Below are 12,887 nucleotides of genomic sequence, written 5' to 3'. Positions count from 1 at the left end.
TTTTTGTTTTGATAAAATATTCAGTATCCCAGAAGAGTTTTGTTATGTTAACGGATATGAATCACATGGTTCCAAATATATTACTTTCTTGGTGAAACTATGTCACTTGAGTTGTATATAATGCACAGAAATATTTTAACTAAAGGATCAGTGTGATGAAGTTTTTATTAGATTTGGTTCTGTGTAGAAGTGAAATATTGTAAGAGATTATCCAATACAAGTTTTTATATAATTTTGTACAGTTAGGAGAGAATTAGGGCCAGATAGTTGGAATAGTGTAAATTGTAGTGTTAGCCAAAACTTATTACAGTGGCATTTTACAATCCAACTCATACCATGGAAGTAAATATCCTGTACTTCTTTAATAGAACGGGCATTACAATGTCATCATCTCTGTGGTGGTAGTGTTGTGAGATTAGACCAAGAGTATTGTGGCTGAGTTTATCATGAATATAGAGACATACTATTTGAAAGTCTAGGTGAGTTTTTGTGTGAGAAACTAAGTCATAATTTTATCCTCAAGGTATGACACAGGTGACCAACTGACTTTGTTTATGACAAAAATCATAGTTGGCATGTACGGTAATACCTTGCTATTCACAATTGTTTTTAATTCCCATATTTGATATTTGCAAAGCTTAATCCACTTATCAGTAAAGTACATTAGAAAAATAATTACGATACGTCAAAGTTTAGCATGCGGCTCTGTGTGTGGTGGGGTTTTGTGGGTCGGATCCATACGTGTTTTAACGGTGGAGTATTGTTCTTTATGTACGATGATCTTTAACCTTCGAGGAGAGGATGAATATCTCTACTCAAACAAAATGGGGAACATGTGCTAGAGGTGTGTGGCATCTCGGGTGTTTGTTGGCTCAAGCTGTGTGAACAGACTGTGCAAGTATGGTCTCTCCTCGACTTACGACAACCTGGACATACGACGGTCATAGTCGTATAAAATATTTTTCACATTACGTATTTTCGAGTCCCGACGTTAGTGATTGCGCTGTGTACTGACAAAATTTTCGTTTGTATTTCCCTTTAAAATGGCTGGCAAGCGTAAAAGTGAGAGTTCTTGTGGTGCTGAGAAGAAAAAGAGACACCCATTTTAGAATTTCTATGTATTATTTTCGACTTAAGACCTGGTCATCAGGACAGAACCCCGTCGTAAGTCGAGGAGAGTACTGTACGTGTTTTTGCTGTGTATTCATGCGTCGGGCTACGCAAAAGAGCTCTCTCTGTCTGCTTTGATCTGTTACGTTGTGTGGTAGCGTTAATACTTATCGCAAAGGTTTTTGTAATGCCTACCACTCACTCTCACATTTTCCACACACGCACACACACAATCTTAGTTTTGCAGTTATCAAAATATTGGTGTCGGTCTATGTTTATGGAAGTGAATTTTTTTACACAGGTAGTGACTTGGTAGTCTTTGTTTATTTGAATTTTATTAAAGGTGCTTTACAAATAAAATGTGTGTACAGTTTTATTTTGTATTGTTTTTATGGTATTGTAGTTATTTCAGTGTATTACAAGTATATTAAGTGTATAAAAAAAATGTAGTGAAAGTTGCCGGCTGGGAATGCTTCCCCCTCTAAATATATTGATTCTTATGGGGAAAATTGGCAAGGTATTTGCAGTGACTTTTAGGGACACATCCTTTGGAATAACCGGGGTATTACTGTACTTTAAATAGGATATCATTACCTTGATGATTTATCTGGTTCAAAGTAATTTTTGAAGTTAAATTAATAATTAAACTAAAATTTTAAGTTCTAGATTTACTTATTATAATTACATACTCTTTCTTTGTAACATAATTGAGTCATTTACTTGTGACAACATAAATTCCAAATTTAATTATTTTCATATATATATATATATATATATATATATATATATATATATATATATATATATATATATATATATATATATATATATATATATATATATATATATATATATATATATATATATATATATACTGTATGTGTAGCAAGTCATAATTTGCAGCAATTTGTATTTATAAGAAAAAATAAAAGTTTCATTTATGCATGATGGAATTTCTCACTTGGAAAATACGCTCATCATCAGTGAGGGTGGAGAGGTTACTCACACACCTCTGCTGTACAGAGGGAATCTTAAAGAGTTTAGTAAATGACTGAAACTCATTGTCCTTACCATTTGACCTTGGTAAGTGGAAAGTAATTAAAGTAATCATTAGATTTGAAAGATACAAGTAATAATGTTCCCTAGTTTACCGAATTGTTGGTAGTTTAAAATCAATAGAAAGAAACTTGCCACCTTGGTTCTCAAAGGGTTTGGATTTCTTTGGAACAATGAAAATTAATATCTATTGCAGTGGGTAACTTGGTCGATGGATGCAAGGTAATGAGATTGCCTCTCTGTTGTCAGCTAGTTCTGTTTTATAATATAACTTCTTTTTCTTCTGAGGGTTCCTCTTGTGTTAGATCCACCAAATCCCCTTGTCTGTTTCTTTGCATGAGACTTGTGCAACTCTACCACATCATCTTCCAAGTCTTTAAACTCCATACACATTGGTCAAGTTTGATTATTCTTGTCATTTCTGTACTCCCACAGTATTCAGGTATGTCTAGGATGACCAAAATTTTAGCGTTATTATTAAACTAAAGAATTTTTATATGCATTTCAGTGTGTATTAATTTTCTTTGATGAAAATATGCTATAGGGGATACTAGAGGACATCTAAGTTATGCATTACAGTACAGTATATTAATTCTGTTTTTTTAATTGAAATCTGTTGAGGGAAATAAGCATTTACTTAATTAGATGCGTTAGTATATTTTCTAGTATGTTTGCAATGAACAAAAATATTAGTACTATATATTGTATAGACCATTGCTTTTTGATCAATGGGATGTGTCCCATGGTTGGATGTGAAGATTGTCTAAATGGGACAAAGTTTAAAAAAATAATTACTGATAAATCCAAGAAAAAATAAGCTTTGCTTCTCTGCATCTTCTGTGCCTATTGATTATTTTTAACCTACAAATAATTAGGAAATTTTCTATATAAAATTCAAATGTTAACTGTTGATACTTAGTTGCCAGAATCTAAACAACTTACCAAAAAGCTGTTAAGAAACTACTACCCTTCTTCCACATACTGTACAGTATCTTTGCAAGCAAGTCTTCTCTGCCATGGCAACAATAAAAACAAAGGAAAGAAGTCGTCTTGAAGCAGCTCCCTGAGTCACTATTACCCCACTATTTGACAAGCTTGCCAATGAAATATAGCCACAGACTTCTCAGTGATGACTAAATCATGATTTCTATTTTTTTTACAGATTTGCAATAAAACTTGATCTCAGAAAATTATTGCAATTTCTAATGTTCTTAAAAATAAACATTAATGGTTAATGGCATACTAAAAATCATGTAAACATACCCGTACTTGGAAAATGGGGTTTTGTTTTTATCATAGTGAGACCACACTTTTGACAAAAATGGTGGGTGGTTCAAAAGATGCAAAACCTTGAGACAGCTGGTATAGACTATTAGTTTTGTTTGATGCAAGCATACCGGAGAAGATATTCACACATTGTACTGTGCTGTACAGTACAGTATTTACATTGAAGGCATTTAGGTTACACTACACCTTCCACTTTCTCTTTTTGGCACCTGTCAAGGAACTTACTGAAGCTAATTTATTGTAGTGTTTTTGACCTTCATATTGATGGAAATGATCTAATTATCAAAAATGCAATCCGAAGATAAGGCTGGAGACAGCTTGTACATCAGTGTCCAGATATACCAACCTAATTGTATTAAGTGTTCTTATTTCAGCATGAACTATTAACAGTATACAGTACCAGGTATACTGTAAATTTAAATCACTGTGTAGTGATTTTGATTAACATATGAAATAAATTAAATTCAAATCATGCTTACTATCATAAATCATCTTCAGCTCCACCTATTGCTAAGAGGAAGGCTGTTGATTTAGAGGTGAAAATAACTATGTTTGGTCATTTAATAGGTATTAGCAATTCAATATTTGAGTGTACAGTAGTGTCTTATTATTACAGGTTAGCTGTCCCAGCTTACTTCATCTCATGATTAAACACCTTATCACTACCAGGAGAGCTTAGGTTTGGCTAGCATTAGGGTGAAATTAGCTGGGACTAATCTTCAGCTGATACCAAAACCTCTTTGGTTAGGAATGCATCTCCCATATTACCTGTATTTCTAGGTTCATATAGCACGTTTTGTTTTACCATTGTGTTTTCCAGGAATGCATTTATTGCACTAAACTAGGGTTATCTGTATATGTGTGTACAGTATTTTGTGTGTGTGTGTGATGAACTGTGTATGATATTGTAATAATGTTTTGCTTGCATTTCGGTAACTATGGAAATTATTGGAGGGACACAGTAAGGGTATATAGGACCCTAGGACAGATGGGATTATGGGGCTCTATACAATTTATTGTGTTGTGTGATTTTTGGGGTTGCATCCTCCAGCTAGTGGTTGGCATTGTTAGTGAACATTTGGATAGCGAAGGATACCCATATATCATATGATTTTTGGTTATATTTGTTTGTAGGGAAATCCCAAAACAGGTACTCCTCGACTTACGACCGCCTCAGTTGTACCAAAATATTTTCAAATTACGTATTTTCGAGTCCTGACGTTAGTGATTGCACTGTGTACTGACAAAATTTTCGTTTGTAATTCCCTTTAAAATGGCTGGCAAGCTTAAAAGTGAGAGTTTTGTGGTGCTGAGAAGAAAAAGAGACACCCATTTAAGATTTTCTATGTATTATTTTCGCATTTTCGACTTACGACTTGGATTTGGGTCCCTAACCCTGCCGTAAGTCGGGGACTGCCTGTAGTTTAATATATTATAAAAAATTAAACAAATTTTTTTGCATAGCGCAAAACAAGGAACTATAAATAACCAAAAAATCAGCATCGACTCAACATGTCGCTGTCTCTCCGCTCCTCCCTTTCCCACCTCTGTTAAGAGAGAGAAGGAACAGAGACTTACCTTTGCCCTCCTTTCATCCCTGTTCTCCTGAGGATGAAAGACCTAACATCCCGTAATAGGTAGTGTGAATACAGCACAAGGAGGCAATGTGGTCAGCATCACATCAAATATTGCAAAAGTGTTGAACAAAATAGTCCAGGGAAAAGAAGTAATGTTCAACCCCAGCACCCAGTGACAATGATGATGTGTATTAGTATCCTGGCCTCTCATTAAACTTAGAAGTATTTCCAGTATGAAAATGATAATTAAGCAATTCATATTATAATTATCACAAACAATTTTTAAATTTATAAGTGTGTGTGTGTCATGTTGTGTTTGTGTGAAAGATTGTAAGAATACCCATGTGTAAGTGTAACAAGGTGGGTATATGTAACATTGTGTTTGTGTGTGGGAGAGGTAGCCATTGCAGTGGAAGGAGAGGTAATGTATAGTCGGTAAAAATCTTCATACACTTTCACATTGGTTCAGATTGTACATAAATAGTGTAGGCATGTAAACAATGTCACAGCAGTGATAGCATTATAGAACTAAGATAGTATTAGAAACATATCTACTGTGTGTTATTTAATAACCTCCATCAGGATTGTGCACCTCCATATACAGCTACTCTCGACTTACGACCACCCGGACATACGACCGCCCCAGTCGTACCCAAATTTTTTTAAATTATGTATTTTTGAATCCCGACGTTAGTGATTGCACTGTGTACTGACAAAAAAATTTTTTGTAATTCCCTTTAAAATGGCTGGCATGCTTAAAAGTGAGAGTTTTGTGGTGCTGAGAAGAAAAAGAGACACCCATTTTAGATTTTCTATGTATACTTGTATTATCTTCGCATTTTCGACTTACGACCAATTCGACTTACGACCTGGATCTGGGTCCCTCACCCTGTCATAAGTCGAGGAGTGGCTGTAGTCAGTAAGGCCTGGAGTAGAACTCCTGCCGTAGGGCCACAAATTACAATTGATTTAAAACTCAAATAAATTCAGTAACTGAGTTAGTGAGAGGGGATGAAGTCTGATATCCTTGTCCTCAATTATATCAGCTACATCCAGGGATATTTTGGAAATGGTGAGTTAGGAGCACTGGTGTTAAGACCTGTAAGCACTGAGGCTATAATGTTGGAACTGTAATTTACCCTGTTTTATCTGGTGGGTTGATGTGTATATGTGAGAGCTCAGGATTACAGATTGGCAAGTGATCATTCAGTAAAGGCAGCAGCATCAACATTTTACCCAATCACTAATGGACATCAATTTTACTATTTTATTTGGCTAATGCCAGACAATTTTATTCAATAGAGAGAGAGAGACCCATAGTACCCAAGAGGTTGAGGCCAGTTGTTGGTTCTTCATCCTCCGATTGCATGGCTTAAGAGGAGCTGAAGGTTTTTTATTTATTTGCTACAACAGTAGAGTATGTCAACTTATAATCTTTATCACAAAATAATCAGTTTTACAGAAGATATAAGCATTCTAAATATGAAATTTGAAAATATAGATTAAAATTCTTTTACTGTACTGATTTTCCACATACTGTATTACATGAGAATAAATGAGGAGAAATTGAACACTCGGGTAACTGGCTCAGAGATCTTGTGGCGGTGGTGTGCGTTACGAGTTACTGTATCTGTCTTTACATGAGCTTGAGGAGAATGATGAGACATTGAAAGCTTATTTGTTGACTTAATGACAGTGAGAGTGTTAAAGAATAATGAACTAAGTTAGTATATCGGTATTTGCAGAAACTAATACTAAACCAAATTGACACAAATACTCTGGTTTATTACATGTTTTCCTTGGACACATGTTCATGATAGTATCCACTATATAGAAGCCTCTTGGTCCCCAAATTATCAGTTGACAGATGCTTTATTATACTGTATCAACCTGTATGAATGCCTTTATGAGTACAAGTGACCATAACACTTGGAACCTTTGGATATCCTTTCCTTTTTTTGCAGGTTTATTATACAGAGTTGCTTGAACCTGACATACTGGTAGGTTAAAAATAGAAGATTGAACCAAAAATCTTGTTTTATTATGAAGTTATAGTCAAACAACCCATCTTCCTGGGTTGTTTCAGGAATGAGAGCTTTTTAACCATATTCAACTATCTTGAGAAGTGAACAAGTTTGGCACACCAGTATAAAGATGAGAGATAATTTAATTAATTAATTTATATATATTTTTTTTTTATTATTATTCCAGTCACAAGTTAGGATCCTAGGGACTGAGGTTTCAACCCCCAAACTTGCCAATTATATAACATTGCTTGATCCTGACTGATATAAGACGAGATTCAGGATCAATACTCGTTATTTTTGCACTTGGAATGACAGAAGAAATTATAAGATAAAATACTTTCCATAGCCATTTATTATGTATGTAACTACAGTACCTTCCAAGCCATAAATTTACAGAAAATTTTCTCCAGAAGCTTTATCACCGACCACCTTATCACATCCAAAATGTTTTAATTCATTAATATAATAGTTTGTCATCTACAGTCTTGTCCTCTTTCTTTTTGTTGGTTTGTGTATTGGTAGCCAGTGTCTTTTTGTTTTAGTAATGTTGTTAGTGTACTGTATATGCATTGCTGCTCAAGGATTATCTGTATATCTGCCAGCAACCGCAAAAATGCTCAATCACTAACATGTAGAAATTTGTATACCGATTTTTTGGCATGTGTTTACAGTACTGTACTGTATACTGATTTTATATTCCACATTTTATTATTTTATTTTATTTTTTTTCCCAAGTCATACAATATTGATCTCCAAATGGGTTTTATGTTATTGCTCAGTGCTTAGGGGTTCCCTATATGTAGCTAAGCCTTGATTGGAAAACAAATTAGTTTCCCCCCTATAAAATGATCTTGATTTAGCTCATCATGATTATAAACTTGTACTCTTGGCAGTTTCCACTGTACAACTATTTTAAATATGCATTTACAATACCCATTTGAACCTATGTTCTATTATACATAAAAAATAAACGCATTGACATTACAATTATATTCATAAACAAAGAAATTATAAGCTAAAAAGTTTTACACCCACTGAGCCCAAGCTCTTGGGTGTGTAGGGGCTGTTGTTCAGGACCGGTGAGAGCTGTACACTTGTTTTGGCTTTGTACCATTGCCACTACTACAGGTATTCTCCGATTTGTGATATTCGCTTTGACGATGTTGATGTTTTACAACCACCTCCCTATTTACGATTAAAAAAACTTACATGAATGATGGCCATTGTCCCGGCAAACTCACTGATGAGTGGAATACTGTAAAGGTATCCCTTGTTTAAAAATTTGGATATGTTCATGAAAACCCATCAATAATGCAAAACGATCGATGAACGAGAGATAAAAAGAAATAATATCCTTTACGGGGGATAATATCTGTGGAGATGGTACGTAATTGTGTAGCAGTCTCTGACTCGCCACCCAGTAGCCCTCAGAGTGGGTGAGGCTGAGCTATAAGCTATGTTATTGTTCAACACACAATTTTGGGTAGATAACTTAATTTACTTCATTTTGTTATACTGTTACATGTGTATACAATTGTTCATACAGAATATGCAAAAAAAAAAAGGAAATGATTATCCTAAGGTCAAAAACAAAGAGAACAATAATTTTTTTATGTCCTTGGGAGTTAGCGTCGGATCGTAGAAGGTGAAGGGGGATCGATGTTGGGGATATCAGCCTCCCCATACTAGGCCAAGCTGTAAGCTGCGTCACTGTTACAAGCATACACAATCGTTCATACAAAATGTACAAAAAAAAAAATATCTTAAGGTCAAAAACATTCTTACTTGCATTGGAGTTAACCCTCAGAGCAGGAGAGAGTGAAAGTGGAGGGATCTCTCAGCTATTCTCTGTCTCTTGTCCCGTGAAAAGATTGCCAAATTGCAGCACAGTATTTTTTCGTTTATTTTATTTACTAATATTAATTTTATTTATTCCTCACATTAATTGTGACTGAAATGCTTTCGCTTTATTTTTGTGACAAGTGATTTTGCTTTGTAATTGTGACTGAAGTAAATGGTGTAACTTTGAAAAAGTCTAGCAAGCTGTTGCTGAAGGCTCCTGCGTCTGATAAGGCCAAGGCGCTCAGGAAAACCGTGTCTGTGGAGGTGAAGCTTGAATGCTTGACATTGTGAAGTGGACAGACTTGCTCTTAAATACAGTATGTGGAGAGTGTTGTTTAATTGTTTTTTTAGTTATCTTATTTGTGTAGGATTTTTTTATTATTTTTTTTTTTCGGTGATGCATGTGGGTGTCGGACTAGCTGGGAACATATGTCATTGAACCCCACGTTGCAATGATCCCAATTTATGATATTTTGATTTGCGATGGGGTTTTCAGGAATGTAACCCCTTCATAAATCAGGGTATACCTGCACTGTACTTGTACTCACCATTATGATGAAAAAGAGAATACTAAACACAAAAAAATCAGACATATCAAAATACACAAATGCTAGTGTGATGGCTGCACAATGTCAGTACTGTATTGTAAACAAGGGCTGAGATGTGGGGCTTCAGCTGGGTGAGCCATGTTAATGTGTGACAGTCACAAGTGATGAACCGGCAGGCCGTCCTGGCCAGTAATTGCTTTAATCAGTAATAGTTGTGTTAACCATTTTTTATTGTTTTAGTCTGAATGGACCAGATTGTATAAAAATGAACCGATTAAGTACTGTATACTGGACAGACTGAGAAAAATCATATTTCAAAACTCTTTCAATCCCCCCCAAAAAATAAAAAATAACAAAAATTGAAAAATCAGGTAAGCCAAATAGCTAAATAAATTCAGTTTGGGTGAGGCCCAGGTAATAATTAAGAAAAAAAAAATATTTGCTTTTGTGATTATTCACATCTTAAGTTTATGACTAGCCTTGTATTGTAACTCTGCCTGACTGTTTGTGAGCATTGAAAAATTGTCACTTGTCTGTGATAATTTCTCCAAGCACCAATGTCTGAACCTTACTCTTGGTAATTTCATATACTGTACTGTACAGTATCGTATATATTGACTCAAGCCTCTCTGGCAGTTCATGTGAATTACCATATAAGTACTCACAGTAGAGTATCAGACAGGTGACAATTGTTTTTGACTATCAGTTTTTATTAATTAAATGGATTTGGAAGTTATTTTCCATAAAAATAAGAATGTTGATTGTCAAGATGAAGATCAGTGAGTGTGGCTCCTGATTTGTTTTTTAAGTTGAGAATATAATACTGTATTCCATATTTTACACCAGGTATACACAGGACAGGCATATAATACTGAATTTGGATTTTTGGAGCAAAATTTAATAGTGCCTTGTCAGGCACCCCTTTCAGGTAGAATTGAACATGCTTTTGCAGATTCAGTTATTGTGAAATTTGTGTGAAGTACGTATATACCTATGATATTCTTAAAAAACAAATGTTATTCCATTCCAGTGATTATTATATCTCTTATTGATCAATATCTACAAAAGTCTTTTATTTATTTATTGGTTTATTTCTGCATTATCCATTAGTTGTCTGTATCATCATATTAGCTTTTTATACAGTAATGTCATTAGCTCACTTGAACATGCTTTGTTCCTGAGATTCTACTGGACTGCTCCAGAGTTCTTGCATTTAGGTCACAGCATCACTTTTGATACAGTATTTGCTTAAGTTCAAAGAGAAAATTTAGAGTTGGCAGGGGTTTCCAGGTTGTGTAACGGGGACCTGGGTGTCCCCACATTGCCAAGATGTGAAGAAAATTTAGAAATTTATTTTAAATGGACTACAGTAATGAATTGTAGCTAAAATTGTCTTCATAATACAGGGCATCTCTCTGGGAAGGATGGGGCTAAAATGGTCCCCCACAATATTAGTCAGAGTTGATATATTAATGCATCAAATTTACCAATTACCCTTCCCTCCCCCATCACCCCAAAAGAGGGTGACCGGATGCAACTGATGCCCTCTAGGGGTTAATATATTCTATTAAAGCTGAGTCTGTCCAATCAGCACCAACCATACCAAGGCATCTGTCTGCCAAGTGACACTTGATGTGTGAATCATGTACATGAGATGATGACAGTACTGTACTGTGCATCAGTTGTCATAGGACAGGCAGTGAACACTGTATCTATACCCAGCTACCCTGCTCTATTTTAACAATGCTGTATGTTAAGAAATAAAAGTTCTATAAAGTCAGTTTTATGACAGGACCCTGACAGTCAACCCTATAGTCCAACCATGACTCTTGCCAGCTTTGTTAATAAAATGTTAATAGTTACCATATACAGTATATAGTATTTTTTACCTATTGGGAAATACTCAGAACATCACATTTTCAACTCTCCAATTAGTTTGAGCTATCTAGGCTTTATTGTACACACTGAATAATTTTTTCTTAGGCTTTTAAATGGCCAGTGGTTACTTGTGCACTCAAAGTTAAAAACATCTGAACCCCTCAGGACCAAGCAGTGTGCTGAATTCTAAATGAAATGTACTTTTGAACAGTATGCAATCCAAGTTGTGATATTGTACTGTACAGTATAAACAATAGCTTTGAAAAGTACAGTTAACCCTCACTTTACGCGGTCCCGCATTCCGCGTTTCCACGTTAACGCGGTGCCTTGCCAGAACCTCACGTGCTCACATTACGCGGTACGTGAACCCCATTACGCGGAGTGTCCGGCGCCACGCTATTTTTAGATTCGCCCCACCCGCCCGCCTGCCTGCCTGCCTGCCTCTCCCTCCTCCTCCCTCCGCTTGGGCAAGCGGCGCGGTAAGGTTGCGCAGTGTGTGTCTTTGTTGCGTTATCACTGACGTCATATGACGTATCAGACCTGTGATTGGCCATGCATCCCTACCCCCCTCTGCTGCTAGCTGTAATTGGCTTAAAGTATTATGACGTGTCCACCCGGGGGAGGGAGGAAAGACGACGCTTGACCTAGCCGCGGCAGTTTCATCTCTCAAGGCCACTCCGTGTAAACGCGCATCCATTGTTCCGTAAAATGGCTTCCGCCGGACCACCACCCCCAGAGAGAAACCTTTCCTTACCTGGACCCAGCGGCACTAAACCAAAGAAGACACGACGTTCCTTAAGCTACGAGGTGAAGTATAGCATCATCCAAGAGTTGGAGAAAGGAACAAGGCAGGTTGATTTGGCGCGCCAGCATGGCGTGAACGAATCTACGATCCGGACTATAAAGAAGGATTCAGCCAAGATAAAGGAGCACATGAAGATCACAAAGTCTACAGGTGCTTCTATGATCAAGTATTTTCACAACCAGGTGCTTCTCAAGACAGAAAAATTACTTGTGAGGTACTTGGTGCGTCAGGCGCGACGGAACATGGCGGTCGACACGCGCTCTGTTAAGGACTACGCACGTGAACTGTACATGGCAGTGGCACGAAAGATGGGAACTTCAGAGCCCAAACCCTTTAATGCTTCCTCTGGGTGGTTACAGAGGTTTAAGATCCGGAACAAGATCACCAATATAAACATTGGTGGTGAAGAAGCGAGTGCTGATCGTGCTGCGGCTCGGGAATTTCCTCCGTTTTTACGTGAGATTATGGAGGAAGGACAGTACAGTGACGACCAGGTGTTTAACATGGACGAATCTGGTCTTTTCTGGAAAAAACTACCTTCCAAGTCCTTCGTTGTGAAGAATGCCAGCAGGATTCGGGGCCGGAAAATGCAGAAGGAACGCATCACCGTCCTGTTTACCACCAATGCCTCCGGTACCTGTAAGCTCAAGTTATCGGTGATCCACACAGCCCGCAAGCCGCACGCCTACAAGAGCATGGACATGACCAAGCTAAATGTCCACTGGCTGACCGCACGTAAGGCATGGATGTTCTCTAC

The sequence above is a fragment of the Homarus americanus genome, unplaced genomic scaffold, assembly GCF_018991925.1.
Source record: "Homarus americanus isolate GMGI-L3 unplaced genomic scaffold, GMGI_Hamer_2.0 scaffold32583, whole genome shotgun sequence".
Classification (NCBI taxonomy): domain Eukaryota; kingdom Metazoa; phylum Arthropoda; class Malacostraca; order Decapoda; family Nephropidae; genus Homarus; species Homarus americanus.
The sequence above is the reverse complement of the archived record's forward strand: the minus strand, read 5'-3'. Positions refer to the sequence as shown.